The sequence below is a fragment of the Dasypus novemcinctus genome, chromosome 7, assembly GCF_030445035.2.
Source record: "Dasypus novemcinctus isolate mDasNov1 chromosome 7, mDasNov1.1.hap2, whole genome shotgun sequence".
NCBI classification, from domain to species: domain Eukaryota; kingdom Metazoa; phylum Chordata; class Mammalia; order Cingulata; family Dasypodidae; genus Dasypus; species Dasypus novemcinctus.
In genome coordinates, this window is record NC_080679.1 from 11,131,306 (window position 1) to 11,147,143 (window position 15,838).

Below are 15,838 nucleotides of genomic sequence, written 5' to 3' on the forward strand. Positions count from 1 at the left end.
CCCATTTCCATCAGGTTGTTTCATTTTTGGTCTCTCGGCTGGCTTGCCAATTGTCTGGCTGTGAACCTACAGATTAGGTTCTGCCAAAGTTCGAAGGGCACTTAAGACCAAAAAATAAGGCAGGCCACTCCATGTAGCAAAATCGTAACAGTTTTTAAGGGAACTTACAGACCAGGATGCTGGTCCTGAGCAGCTGCAGGACTTTCAGAGTAGTGCTCCACGCTGCCTGGTGGGCTACGGGGGTGATGTGGGCAAGAACAAGGAAGGCACAGGGGCAGGCCTCTTTGAAGTTACTGACGTGTAGCAGGAATGGTGTAGCGCAGAGAGCTATCGCGCTCAGGAGCGTGCAAGTGCGCTTTAAGATGTCCTTACGGGGGCATGTTGTCTTATCTAGGATGTTATGGCTTCTCTGGCTTATGGCCTCACAATATATATGTGTATATATATATCCTCGGGGGAAGACGATTATTTCTGAGAAATAATCATCTTTCATTTTTCATTCAATCATTCAGTTTACAACCATTGGGGGTGTCCTGGGCCACCACAGGGCAAAGTGCTGGGCCGAAAGCAGCCCAGGGGCAGAGCAGGGCAGGAGGGTGTGGGGAGAGAAGGGACACTTGAGCCGGTCATTTGGCAAGGGCGGGAGGACACGGCCACCCAGGAGAGGCAGGACAAGGCAAGCAGTGAGACTGTCCCCGTGGAGAGCAGGGAGAGCTTCACCCTGGCCCAGGGAGGGGCTGTTACTAATGAAACGCTGTGGACGTGCATGGCCGAGTGTTTGTGTAGACACGTGCTTTCATTTCTCTTGGTTAATTACCCAAGAATGGAGTGCCATATGTTTGATGCAGAGTTCAATTTTTAAGGAACTGCCAAAGTTTTTTCAAAGTAGTTGTCCTGTTGTATCTTCCCACCCGCAGTGTGTGCGTTTCAGTCGCTGCATTCCCTCGCTATATTTGGTATGACGAGTCTTCCAAATTTTAGCTGCTCCAATGGGTAATGGTAACTCATGTGGCGTTAACTGGCATTTCTCTAACGATCAGCAAAGCAGATTCATATATCTTCTTTGGTGAAGGGTTTGTTCAAATCTTTGGTCCATTTCTTTTGGGATGTTTGTCTTCTTATTGAGTTGCCAAAATTCTTTATATGTTCTGAATACAAGTCCTTTGGCAGATGCGTGTGTCGTGAATGCTTTCTCCCAGGCTGTGGCCTGCCTTTTGATTTTCTTTGTAGTGTCTTTTGAAGCTCATGCTCATATTTGTGTCGTTAAAATATCTAACAGGGGGAGAAATTCAAGGCAGGGATCAGGGTGCGGGTTCACTCAGAAGTTAGGATAAAACGGAAGTGAAATGGTACAGACTCTGGCTTTCTCACTTTTCTGAACCAAGCATCTCCAGGCCAGCTGGTTTGGTGGTGGACCTTGGCATCCCACTTCGCCCCCTCCACCCCCAGGCACTTGGCTCTTCTCCACTGGGTACTGGCCCCGGTGAGCATCACCCCTCGAGATCTCAGACATGCTGCCCCCTGCTGGATCCCGCAGGTAACCACATGGCAGGTGCCCCCCCCCCCCCCCCCCCGGGACCGGGCGGCTCCTGCCTGCTGTCTCTCCTGGAAATGGGCAGAGGCTTCCTGCTGGTGGCATAGTGCTGGGACAGCTCTGGCCTCAGGGGCAACAGGCTTCATTCTTGGAATCTCTGAGGTTTGGCAGGACAAACAGAACTGCTCTGTCCGAGGAAGGAGGGCAACCCAGACACACAAGTGGCCCCATCCTTCCCCAGCAGGAGGGCAGCTGAGCCCTCTGCCACGGCTCGCACCCCCTGTGCGGGCCGGCCGTTGTGGTGAGCCTCTAGCTCCTGGAAGGTCTTATTGCAAAGGTAATACATGACACTGGGGGACAGGCAGCCCCCTCCCAAGATGGTGCCATGGCCCCGGGTGCCAGCTGGCAGCTTCACCGGCCCAGGGACTTCTGACCGACCCACCTGAGCCACCTTCTTCTCAGGATGAATTCATCCCTCCCAGGACGCTGCCTGGGTGGAGGGCCCCAACCCGGTGGGCTGGTGGTATTCTGGTGCCCTCGCCCCTGCAGGTGGGGACCGAGCCTCCCGGCTCCGCTGGGGCTGGTGGGCTGGGCCCTGCCAGCTCCAGGTGGTCCCTCAGGGACTTGAAAAGGAAAGATGGTTACGTGGGGGCACTCGCCACCCCCCCACCCACTGCCCTGCTGGACACTTCTCAGAATGCTTTCATTTTTTAAATTTTTTATTATTATTTTTTATTTCTCTCCCCTTCCTCTCCCCCCACCCCACCCAGTTGTCTGCTCTCTGTGTCCATTCACTGTGTGCTCTTTTGTGTCTGCTTGGATTCTTGTCAGCAGCACTGGGAATCTGTGTCTCTTTTTGTTGTGTCATCTTGCTGCATCAGCTCTCCGTGTGTGCGGCACCATTCCTGGGCAGGCTGCACTTTATTTCGCGCAGGGTGGCTCTCCTTATGGGGCGCACTCCTTGCGCGTGGGGCTCCCCTACGCGGGAGACACCCCTGCGTGGCAGGACACTCCTTGCGCACATCAGCACTGCACGTGGGCCAGCTCCACACGGGTCAAGGAGGCCCGGGGTTTGAACCGTGGACCTCCCGTGTGGTAGGTGGATGCCCCATCCATTGGGCCAAATCTGCTTCCCTCTCAGAATGCTTTTAAATGCAAAAAACAAAAACACACAGGAGTGCAAAGGAAACCAATTATATTGAAATACACTGATCACGATATTCAGAAATGAAAATGCCTGATACATGTGCTCCTTGGCTAATACATTCACAGCAGGCCTAATAATTTCAATCATGTATTTCAAGAGAACGACTGTGATGGGATATGAAATCCTACTGCATTTGGTGCCTCCGGGCACCATTGAAGGAAATGCTGGGCTTCAGCTGGAGATCAGTGCAAATAAACATGGCATTTCCCTACCCAAATTTATAAACCCCTTGGATTCCATCTGCAGGGACCTCGGGGAGACCCTGGTGGGCAGGCAAAGGAGCTGCAAATAAGAAAAAGCAGCCGCCGATTCAGGGAAGAAAGCCCCAGCATGAAGGTTTCTTTTCAAATCTCACCCCGCAGGAGGATCATTCCCAACAGCAGGTGGCTGCTGTCAGGCGTGGACCTGCCCGAAGCTTCCTGCACGTCACTTGAAGAGGCACAGCTGGGCAGGCCCACTGGCCTCTGAGCCCACCAGCTCAGGGCAGGCCAGCCCATGTCTGTTTCTTCTTCTGCTCTCCCCTAAACCCTGGGGGAGGACACAGTGGAGTCCAACAGGCCTGATGGGCCCCCAGGTGTTGGTGACGGCGCCCTCGTTTGGGGCTGGGTGGCTGGCCTGGCCCCCCTCCCTGGCCTTCCCCTGACCCCCATCCTTGGGACTCTGGGACCCCTTCTCCTCTGCCTAGTCCGGCAGCTACAGTAGTCTGCTGAGGCCGGCTTGCCCCTGCTCCCAGCGTCCCCATCTCCCAACCCCACTACTAGGTGGGAAGAAGGCATCTCCTCCTGCTGGCAGCCCCCCATCCCTCCAGGGAGGGGCACCTCTGCACATATCCTCACCAGATAGAGCCGAGGGGCAGGTGCGTCTGGAGCTCGGGCTGCAGAACCAGCCACTGTGGGTGGGGAAGTGTGACAGATGCTAGCACCACTAAGTCTGACAGACGCCCGATTCCCACTCGTGGGGCCTTCGAGAAATCCACAGGGACTCACCATCCCCTCCTGGCATGGACTGGGATGGGCACTCCACCCGAGCCCTCTCCTTCCTCCTTCAGGGATTGGGAGAGAGAACTGTCAGCCTTTCAGGGCCCTTGTCCCCATCATTTTACAGGGGTATGGGGGAGGGGATGCGTGTGCCCACGATGGTCTTGTTGAATATCAAAGGCAAATGGGGGAAGCGGATGTGGCGTAAGCGATTGGGCTCCTGTCTACCATATGGGAGGTCCAGGGTTCGATTCCCAGGTCCTCCTGGTGAGGGCAAGCTGGCCGCTGCTGAGAGCTGACCCAAGCGGAGTGAAGGCCCATGTGGCAAGCTGGCCCAAATGGAGAGCTGGTGCAGCAAGATGATGAGACAAAAACAGACACAGAGGAGAGACAATAAGAGACGCAGCAGACCAGGAAGCTGAGGTGGCACAAGAGATTGAGCACCTCTCTCCCATTCCAGAAGGCTCCAGGATCAATTCCTGGAGCTGCCTAAAGAGAAGACAAGCAGACACAGAACACACAGCAAATGGACCCAGAGAGCAGATGGGGAGGTGGCGGGCGGGGGATAAATAAATAAATAAATCTTAAAAAAAAAAAAAGGCAAACAGCAGTGCTTCTCCTGTGTTCATCCTCTTCTCTGATAAGTGGGACCTGGAGGGGCCTCACCCACCACTCACCTGACAGGCACCCGCAGAAGCCAGGGCTCACCTGGAGAGTCTGTACTGTTTTCTCACTACAGGGCGAGGACTTATTCTTGTCACAGCCCCTTGCTGAAACGGCCTGGGAGAGGTGAGTCCTGCACTGGCAGGAGGCCCTGCAGCTGAAGGAGCAGGAGGCTTTGGGGGAGGCGGAGGGGGTGGGCATGGGGGAGAGGCTGAGGCCTCCTGGGCTGCCCTGGGGTTTAACACATGCAATCCCTCTTGTAACTACTACACCTTTCTCTCCCACTGGGGCTCCCTGGTCCCCAAGATAGTACCTGGCATGCGTAGGCGTTAGGGGAAAAAATGATGAAGGAATTAATGTGTAATTTAAAGGGAGACTCCATATTATATACATATTTTTCTATATGTCCTCCCCACCTCCAGATTGCTCCCTCATCTGTTTGCTTGTTGTTTTTGCTCATTGTTTGTGCTCATTGTCTGCTTGTTGTTTTTTGCCCTTTGTTTTTTTTTCTTTAGGAGGCACTGGGGGGAAGCGGATGTGGCTCAAGTAGTTGGGTGCATGCCTACCACATGGGAGGTCCCAGGCACCTCCTAAAAAGAAGACGAGCAGACAGTGAGTGCAAACGAGGGGGGTGGAGAAATAAATGAATAAAAATAAATCTTAAAAAAAAGAAAGGAGGCACTGGGAACAGAACCCAGGACCTCCCATGTGGGAGGCGGGCACTTGAACTGCTTGAAGCACATCCACTCACTCATTTGCATAAATTGACACTTTGTTTAAGGACTCATGCTTCTCTCCTCCCCCTTTTAAAGGATCTTTATCTTTCGATAAGAGTCTTTATCTTTTAATAGAAGAATTTAATCCATTCAAATGTATTGTGATAATGCAAATGTGTGAAATTACTTTGTCATGCGCATGGTGCTTTTTCCTGATGCTCCTCTGAGGTTCCCTGGTTTTTATTTTGCTCTCTGTGGTGGTGAAGTTCATGTGTCAATGTAGACAGGTGATAATGTCCAGTTGTTTGGTCAAGCAAGCACTGGCCTGATTGCCACTGTGAGGACATTCCATGGACTGAAATCATTTGTAAGTGGACTGCATCTATAGCTGATTCCATCTATAATCAACTGAGATTGCCTTTAACAATAAGAGAAGTCTTAGAAACAGAACGGAGGCCAGCACACTGCAGGGAAGGCAGTGTGGAGCGTGGGATGAAGCTGGAGAGAAAAGCCAGGTGCTTTGGGGCATGGAAAGGATGGTCTGAGCATGGCTGGAGCTACCACTGCTGTTCCAGGGCCTGGGAGAGCCTGAGCTCCCGGCGTGGTGTCCCAAGGACGTGGCCTCCGACTCTCCAGGCCCACGGGCCTGGGGGTGAAGTGGGGGGCCCCGTGCTGTTGCTGGAGCTCCCCTCGCCTGCAGTCTGGTGCCTGTGTGTGCTGCGCCAACCTTGAGCTACCAGGAAGGCTCAGCCTCCCGCCAGGAAGCCCAGAGCCTCGCCCGCTGCTTCTCAGGGTGGGTTTTCTGGTCACCTGTCTCCTGGACCTGCTGCTGCCTACCTGCTTGCTAGAACGAGGCCTCGCTGCCCTGGGTGAGACTGTCCAGCTCCCCCTGCAGGAACTCATCCTGGCCTCGGGCTGCTTCTTCGTCCTGGTGAAGGAGCAGCAGGGGCCCCCACCCCGGGAGGAGACAAGGGCTCTGCTGGGACAACCGATGGGGACGGGCCAGGGTTCCCCCAGGCGGGGCCTGCAGCTCTGCATGCCTGGGTAGTGGTCTTCCCTCTGGCCCTGCCCTCAGCATTGGAGGGGCTGGCAGTGGGGCGACACCACGATCAGGCTCAGGCGGTGGACCTGCGCCTGGCTCTGCTGTACCACAAAGGTATCCTGGCTGTCAGTCGGTCCCTGCAGCTGCTGCAGAGCCCCCTGAGTGCCTGCAAGCACTATGGCACCCTCTTCTCATGCTTGATACCCCTGGGCACCTGGCCGGTTGCAGCTCGGGCAGGGTCGGCCAGGCCACTGCCCCAGCTAGGCCAGGCTGTGCTAGAGGGCATGGCGGCCGGCACTGCCCTCTGAGTCACCTGCCTGGGGAGCCTACCCCGGGAGCCAGCCACTTCCGAGCAGCGGATTTTCAAGGTCCTTCTGCTCCAGGCAGGCTTTGCCCTGCTCACTGGCCTGCTTTTCATCCAAGTCTAGGGGGCTCCAGAGAGGGGCAGGGGACGTCGGGTATCAGGTGCCCCTGCCCTCCCTCCCCCAGTTTGTGGGGAATAGGCAGGAATGGGAACAGAGGCCCTGAGGGCCAAACAGTTCTCCAAGAGCCAGGCATGGGGCCTTTGGGACTGCCTGACCATGCGAAGGAAGCAGCAGACGAGAGCATTGCCCCAGGCCCAGGAGACAAGAGATGGTCACCTCACTGGAGACATGGCAAAGGGACGTCAGGACTGGGGATGACACTGCTGGGGGTGGAGATGTAGGGGGAGGCTGGGTCGCCAGCCGCAGGCCTGGGCCCTGGCCCACGGCAGCGCTGCCACTTGGAGTGGCCCCTCCTGCTTCTCCCAGCTCCTACCTCCTCTCTCCCAGCCTCCTTCTCCCAGGGGGCTGGTGCCGAATGGTTTCTTCCTGTCGGTCTGGTGCCTTCTCGGGCCTCTCAGACCCTGCTCTCCCCTCTGGTTGTCAAAGTGCCAGGTAAATCCCCTCCTGCCTCCTCAGAGACAGGGGTGGCCCTAAGCCCATCCAGCGCCTCAGAGGAGGGCACCTGCCTGCTCCTGATCTGGGTCACAGACCCGGGGCAGGGCAGGCGTGTGTGCCGGCTGGGGTGCGGGAGGGTCAGCAGAACCGCAGCCTCCTACGGGCCCCGCTAGGGGTACAGGGCATGGACGCGGGGCACAGGGCATGGAAGCGGGGCCCAGGTCCAGGCCAAACGCTGAGCTGCCAACACACTTCCGTAGTATACCAGAGGAGCCCAAGAGAGAGAGGGAAGGCTCGCCCCAGGGTTATTTTTGGGGAGGAAGGACTGTACATAAGGACCATATTACGTAGAATCTCTGAGTTGTTTTGGGACACATTACCTAAATAAAAGATGTTTCTGAGGAAGAAAGAGAAAGCAGGGAGGCAGAGAGGGAGGAAGTCTCATCCAAGCAGTTGAAGGCCGTGAGGGACGAAGTGTTGATTCCAGCAGTCAAAAGGGAGAATTTCCATCTCTCCTTCAGCCAGCTTCTCCTAGGGAATTCCTCAGAGTTCCCAACTTGCTGTCTGCCCTACGGAATTCGAACTTGCCAATCCCCATGGTCGCATGAGCCAATTCCTGTAATAAATCTCATAATAGTTACATTATATACCTCTTATATATGAGGCTAGAAGTCCAAAGTCAAGACCTCGGCAAGTCTGTAGCCGTCTGGTGCTGGCTGCCGGCAGTGCTTGGGGTTCCCTGGCTGCAGTCCTGCCTCCAGTCATGGGGTGCCACCCTCCCCTTTCAGCTCACGCCCTTTTCACTGACTCCCGGCCTCTGGCTCCTCCCTGTGGTTTTCTCTGACTCTGGCTTCCGGCTTCTGCTCTTGATAAGGCCTCCAGTAAGATGGATTACAACCCACCCGGATTCAGCTGGCCACACCTGAACTAAAAATAATGTCTTCAAAAGTCCTGTTTGGAATGTGTATTAAGAACATGTCCCTTGAGGGGGTACATAACTCAATGTACCATATCAAGGAATGGAGCTGTTATTCTGTTACTGGTTATCTTTAAATTAAAAGGAAAAAGGAAAATATATTTGAACCTATATTTTCTTACTGTATAGGTTCAAATGCCCCAAGCAAATGAAGGTGAGGGAGGCTCTGCCACCTCAGGTGTGGCCTTGGGTGGCAGGAGGCTGCGGCTCGCACCACCAGCTTTTGGCTCCCGACTTACCAGTTCTCAGCCTGGGCAGAGATGGGGTTTGAACTGAAGAGGAGACGCCAGCCTGGACGCAAACCACCCCCAACTAAATTCACATAGTAGAGTCTTACAAGCTAAGGCTCGAAATGACAAACGTTCTTTCACCTGGTTAAGGAATTTTTTTTTTTTACATTTATCAAGTGTTTATTGCTTGCCAAACTATGCTCATTAATAATAACTGGCCCAAAGTTACAGAGCTAATGAGTACAGAGCTGGACTAGAAACCAGGGCGCAGGCCCTGCCAGCCGCGGCCTGGAGTCTGCCCTCAACCACTACCCTACGCTGCACCCCAAGAAGAGAGTAGATTTGAAGCGGGAGAGGTTTGGACGGCTTCCAGGTACTCCGCCCACATGCCACACCACAGAGAAGTCCTCTCGACTCTCCGTCCTGTCTTACGATGTCCCCTCTCCTGTAGGACAGCCACGGTGGAAGGTCACAGGGGCCACGAACAGTCCCTGCAGGGAGCTCTGCACCTGGTTTTCCTGGCTGCGGATCCTGCCTGGCAGAAGATCACCAAGATCATTTTTCTGGTCAGCGTTCAATAATGTCCTGAAAGGAAAAATTCCTGCTACATGTGAGAGCATCCTGGTGCAGAGGTCAAGGATTAAAACCTCAAGCCCCACATTTCAAATGTTGAAAGAGATTAAAGTTGGGGTTGTGCAGAAGAACCCACGGAAGAGCAGAGAGTTGGCGAGTTGGTCACTGAAGTTCCTTGTACTGTGTGTGAGAGAACTTACATTTTTAAAAAAGAGGCTATTCCTGGGGAAGCAGATGTGGCCCAACCAATTGGGCTCCCGTCTACCATATGGGAGGTCCTGGGTTCGCGTCCCGGGGCCTCCTTGTGAAGGCAGGCTGGCCCGCGCCCACTGAGAGCTGGCGCAGCAAGATGACACAGCAAAGGGAAACAAGCAGACACAGAAAAACGTGCAGCATATGGACACAGTGAGCAAGCAGCAAGCGGCAAGGGGGGGATAAATAAATAAAATAAATCTTAAAAAAAAAAAGAGACTATTCCTATATGTTATTAGTAACAAACTTTAAGTTTATAATTGTCCTATATAAATAACACAGATATTCACTTAACCATAAAAAGTTACATCTAAACTTTTTTTAAAAATTGAAGGTGAATTCGAATCTCCCACCAGACAGGGATTTTAAACCTGGGAATGCCATCTAGTGGCTTCAGGGAAGAAGTGTCACATCCCTACCCTGAATTATAACAAAAATTGCCTGCTTAACATTTAAAGTCAAGCTTCCAAGGTTGGCAGGGATTTCAAGGAGAAACCCTTCGTTTTACCACTGGGAAAGGTCTCACTTGCGACACTCTCGATGTTTCAGATCATGACCTGAAGACAGTGAGTGAGTGACACCAACGGAGAACAGAACATAATCAATAGGGGAACGAATATTTACGTGTACCTCACAGGCTTTCCCGAAATCTTTCCGGGCTGAAGCTGGGGAGCGCCGGTTCCATCATCAGAACCCATGCGTGTCGTTTGGTGCGCCCTCCTCTGGACACCATCGGCTTGTCAGCGACTCTTAAAAATTGTTCTCAGAAAGGAATAAAATTCATTATGCCCAAAGCATTTGTTCATGCGTGTGCCCATTCCTTCAGCAAATGTTTATTTATTTGACAATGACATTTTTATTGTCTTTTTTAAAAGATATATAGATCACACAAAATGTTACATTAAAAAATATAAGAGGTTCCCACATAGCCCACTCTGCACCCCCCCCCCACTCCTCCCACGTCAACCACCTCTTTCATCATCGTGGCGCATTCCTTGCATTTGGTGAATACATTTTGGAGCACTGCTGCTCCGCATGGATGATAGTTCACATTATAGTTTACACTCTCCCCCAGTCCACTCAGTGGGGTATGGCAGGATCTATAATGTCCAGCATCTGTCCCAGCAATATCATTCAGGGCAACTCCAAGCCCCGAAAATGCCCCCATAGCACACCTCTTCTTATTAATGACATCCTGTTGCAGTTATTCAGACACTGAATTATTACATGACCATTTAAAAAAGACACTACAGAAATGCAACCATTACCACAGCAAGAGGTTAACAATATATTGTTAAACAAACAAAGCAGATTACAAAACAGAGTGGGCAGTTGTACCAAAGTCAGTTTCCTGGTTTTGATCTTGTATTACAGTTATATAAAATGCTCCCATTGGGGAGAGCTGGGAAGCATACATTGGACCTCTCTGTATTTGGCAACTTCCTGTGATTTTATAATTATTTCAAAATAAAAAGTTAAAAGACAACAAACAACAACAAACAGAGAACCCGCAGAATGACCCCGCAAAAGGCTTGAAGGGAGGACACTTCCCTGCCTCTGCCAGCTTCTGGTGGCCTGGGTGGCCCTTGGCAGATTGCTGCATCACTCCAAACACATGGCCGTACTCCATCTGTGTGTGCATCCTCTTCTTGACCAAGTCATCTTTTTAGGGCCCACCATAATCCAGTATGATCTCATGTTCATTTAGCTAATTCCATCTGCAAGACTCTTTCCAATTAAGGTCGCATTCACAGGTACTGGGGTTGAGAACTTGAACATACATTTTGAGGGGGCACAATTCAACCCACAACGCTGGGTAAGCAGATAATGGATTATTTTTAGAGGGTTTGTTTGTTTGCTTGCTTGTTTTTTGCCTAGCTGTACTTTCTGTAATGAACATGCCTTGCTTTTAAAATAAGGAAAAGAAAAACTTCTTATTTGGGGGAGATGAGGCAGAAGTAAAACGTGTGCAGAAAGGCATTGAATGACAGTGCCAGGATGTTCTGGCAAGGAGGAGGGGCGCCTGAGTAAGCAGGGCACTCCGAGGGAGAGGACGAGGCGTCGGGGTGCCGAGAGGACAGCGGGGCTGCAGAAGATGGGCAGCAGCCGGGGAAGGCGGAGGTGTGACAGGTGCAGGGGCCTGAGCTGAGCGTTGACCTGTGTCTTGAAGAATTTCCTGTCTAGCCCGTAGTGGGTTCATGGCAGCTGCAGTCAGGAAAGGCTCACCATCGAACCATCCTTTTATAGACACAGCCTCGGAGCCTGGACATGAACAGCTGCGTGGCCAAACTGGCAGGCTGTGGGGCTGCTGCTCGTGCGAGACCTGGCTCACCAGTCAACAGCAGCCAAACTGACTTTGACACCACCTGCATCCCCAGGGTGAGGGGCGCTGTGGGAGGTGCAGGGTTAGCTGCCCCCAGCCTCAATACTGAGACTCTCAGATCCCTGGGTTGAATGAGGCTTTAAAGGCTATCTGGTGTACCCTTGGCTCGGCAGCTGGGATCTCCTTTATACATGTCCCAACAGGTGGCCTTCTGGCCTCTACTTCTTCACCTGCCAGTCACTCTACTTTTAGAGAGCTCAAATTATCAGGAAGTTTTTCTTAAACCTCAAGCCTGTCTCCCCAAAACTTTCACCCAAGCAGAAGGCCAGGTTTCACCATCAATCCTATAGATCTTTGAAGACATTCTCCTGTGACTGGTCCTTTCTCCAGGCTAATGGACTTCAGGGCCTCAGGTTTTGCAGGTGGCACAGGCGGGACTGTGTCATTGTGTGCCTTGGGGCCTATAAGGGACTAAAGAAATCTGAATGTCCCAATTCCCTTCTTTACTAACCAGGACTGATTGTTGAGGAAGAAGACCGGAGAGGAATTATTTCCTACCGGGGAAAAGGGAGCCAGCTGCCAGAGAGTCTGGAGAACTGTTTCTGAGAAAGTTTGAATAACAAGGCTCTTATTCTCCAGGCAGGACCCTCTATCACATTGATCCTGTGTTACAGCAAAAACACTCCAACCAGGCACTGAACTGAGATGGCTGCCAAAGAGTGCCATCTGCTGGAAGACTAAGGCAGTGCATGTGAGAAATTTCAAAATAAACAAGTTCGAGCTCTCAGTGGCCTTTATCGCCTCCTCCCAAGGCCCTAGGAAGGAGGTATGCAACCCATTACTGGATCCAGAGCCTGGTTTTGAGGAACTAACAGGGATAAACCTAACAATCCAGGTTGAGCCAAGAATCAAAGAGCAGCATTAACACGGCCTGCTTCCAATAAATCCCTATAAAAGAGAAAGAAATTGAGCATCTGAATAAACAACATCCCAATTAGATGCCTAGACATCAGCTAAAAATTACGAGCCATACTAAGAAAATGGAAGACATGGCCCAGGAAAAGGAATATATCAAAGCCCCAGAGGAGACACAGGATTTGAGAGAACTAATTAACAAGATGTGCACAATTTCCAAAATCAAATTGAGTTGAAAGACAATATGAATAAAGAGATAAACAACATCAAGAAGACACTGAGTGAGCACAAAGAATAATTTGAGATCCTAAATAGAAAAGTAACTAAGCTCATGGGAATGAAAGTTGTACTAGGTGCTATCAAAAACATATTAAAGGGGGAAGCAGATGTGGCACAAGTGATAGAGCTGCTGCCTACCATGTGGGAGGACCTGTGTTTGATCTCTGGGCCCTCCTGGTGAAAAAGAAGAGAAAGCGTGCCTGCGCAGTGAGCAGGTGCCCCTGTGAATACCCGCATGGTGAGCCAGTGCCCACGCAAGTGAGTCACGCAGCAAGATGATTACACATCAAAAGAGAGACAAGGGGAGAGTCAAGGTGAAGCAAAGCAGAAACCAGGAACTAAGGTGGCGCAATTGACAGGGAAAACTCTCTCCCCATCAGGGGTCTCCAGGATTGAATCCTGGTGAATCCTAGAGGAGAGAAAATAAGAAGACAACACAGACAGCAAAAACAGCAGGGCTGGAGGTGGAGAAGGGGGGAAATAAATAAATAACTCTTTTAAAAAACAAAAAAACACATTAAAGGGAAGCAGATGTGGCTCAAGTGATTGATCTTCCGCCTACCACACTGGAAATCCCAGGTTTGGTTCCCAGAAGCTCCTGGAGAAGATAAGCAAGACAGCGAGCAGGTGCTACAGGCTGGCGAAATGGGCCAGCATGCTGAGCTGATGCAACAAGATGACATGACAAGGAGACACAAAGAGGAAACATAATGAGAGACACAAGGCAGGGAGTGGAGATGGCTCAAGCCACCTCAAGGTCTGAGGTTCAGTTCCTAAAGAGACGATGAGCAGACACAGAGAGCACACAGCAAATGGACACAGAGAGCAGACAGCAAGTACAGTCAACAAGGGGGGCCGATAAATAAATTAATCTTTTTTAAAAAAACACAAGGCATACAACAGTAGACTTCAAATGACAGAAGAAAGAATAAGTGATACCAAAGACAGAACAGATGAAATTGAAGAGAGAAAAGAATGGACAAAATTGACTAGGGGCTCAGGGAGCTGAATGACAATATGAAACACAACATATGTGTTATGGGAGATACAGAAGGAGTCTTGAGAGAAGGGAAAAGGGGCAGAAAGAGCATTTGAGGAAATAATAGCTGTAAACTTCCCAACTCTCATGAAAGAAACGAATCTACATGTCCAAGAAGCCCACCGTACCCCAATCAGTATAAATCCACATAGACGTTTTCCAAAACACATATTACTCAGAATGTCAAATGTCAAAGATAAAGAAAAAATTGTGAGAACAGCAAGGGAAATCAAACCATCACATACAAGGGACATCCAATAAGACTCAGTGTGGATTTCTCTTCAGAAACTATGGAGGTGAGAGGAGAGTGGTATGATACAATCAGTAGACTGAAAGAGAAAAACTGCCAGCTGAGAATTCCATACCCACCAAATTGTCCTTCAAGTATGAAGGTGAGTTTAAATATTCACAAACAACAGAAACTAAGAGAGTTCATAAAAAAGAACCCACTTTTGCATTAAATATTAAAGGAATCCTTAGGGTTTGAAAGAAAAAGACAGGGGAGAGAAACTTGGAGGAGAGTATAGAAGAAAGAATAGCAAAAAGGATAACTAAAAGAGTAAAAAGACAGACAACAATAAGATATGACCTATGAAAACCAAAGAATAAAATGGTGGAAGTAAATCCATATGCTACTTACAAGAAACTCACTGTATTAGCCAGTCAAATGGGTGCTGATGCAAAATACCAGAAGGCTGTTGGCTTTTATAAATGGCATTTATTTCGGGTAGGAGCTTACAGATACCAGGTCAGAAAGCATAAGTTACTTCCCTCACCAAAGTCTATTTCCACGTGTTGGAGCAAGATGGCTGCAACTCCTGCAAGGGTTCAGGCTTCCTGGGTTCCTCTCTTCCCAGGTCTTACTTCTCTCTGGGCTAAGAGTTCCTTTCTTCCCAGGACTTGCTTTTTTCCAGGCTCAGGGTTCCATTCTTCCCAGGGTTTGCTTCTCTTTCCTCTGTGTGCTTACTTTCTGGGGCTCCAGCTTAAGGTTTCAGCATCAGACTCCAACATCAAAACTCTAACATCAAAAACCCTCCAACTCTGTCCTTTGCCATGCTTTTATCTGTGAGTCCCCACCCACCAAGGGGTGGAGACTCAACGCCCTACTGATGTAGCCCAATCAAAGCCCTAATCATAATTTAATCATGCCCAGGAACAGACCAGATTACAAACATAATCCAATATCTATTTTTGGAATTCATAATTATATCAAACTGCTACACCACCCTAAACCCAGGGATACAAACCAACTGAAAGTGAAAAGTTGGAAAAAGATACTCCATGCAAATAGTAACCAAAAAAGAGCAGAGGTAGCTATACTAATATTAGACAAAACAGACTTTAAATGCAAAAAAGTTATGAGATGCAGAAAGCCATTATATATTAATAAAAGGGACAATCCATCAGAAAGATACAACAGTCATAAATATCTATGCACCTAATCAGGGTGCCCCAAAATACATGAGACAAACTCTGGCAAAACTGAAGGGAGAAATAGACAGCACTTTAATAATCACTGCAGACTTCAACATCCCACTCACATCATTAGAGAGAACAACTAGACAGAAGATCAACAAGGAAACAGAGAACAGTACAATAAATGAGTTAGACCTAACAGACACATACAGAATGCTGTGTCCAAACTAGGTGGGTTATTCATTCTTCTCAAGTGCCCATGTATCTTTCTCCAGGACAGACCACATGTTAGGGCACAATGCAGCTCTCAATAAATAGAAAAAGAATGAAATTAAACAAAGCATGTTCTCAGATCATAATGGAATAAAACTGGACATCAATAATAAACAGGAAGAAAGTAAATTTCCAAATGTGTGGAAGCTGAACAACACACTCCTAAATAATCAGTGGGGCAAAGAATAAATTGTAGGTGAAATTAGTAAGTATATTGAGACAAAGGAAAATGAGAACACAACTTATCAAAACTTATGGGATACAGTGAAGGCAGTCTTGAGAGGGAAATTTATATCCCTAAATGCCTATATTAAAAAAGAAGGAAGAGCTAAACTCAAAGATTTAACTGAACAACTAGAGAAACTAGAAACCCAATCCCAAGGCAAGCAGAAGGAAAGAAATAATAAAGATTAGAGCAGAAATAAATGAAATTGAGAACAAAAAACTGATACAGAAAATCAACAAACCAAAAACTGTTTCTTTGAGAAGATCAATAAAGTTGA

At 49.6% G+C, this 15,838-nt stretch overlaps 1 pseudogene; it reads left to right on the plus strand.

Moving 5' to 3' along the window:
* The first annotated feature begins 1,511 nt into the window (after nucleotides 1-1,511).
* LOC101432736 (zinc transporter ZIP1 pseudogene) lies at nucleotides 1,512-6,567 on the plus strand (annotated as a pseudogene).
* The last annotated feature ends 9,271 nt before the right edge of the window (nucleotides 6,568-15,838 follow it).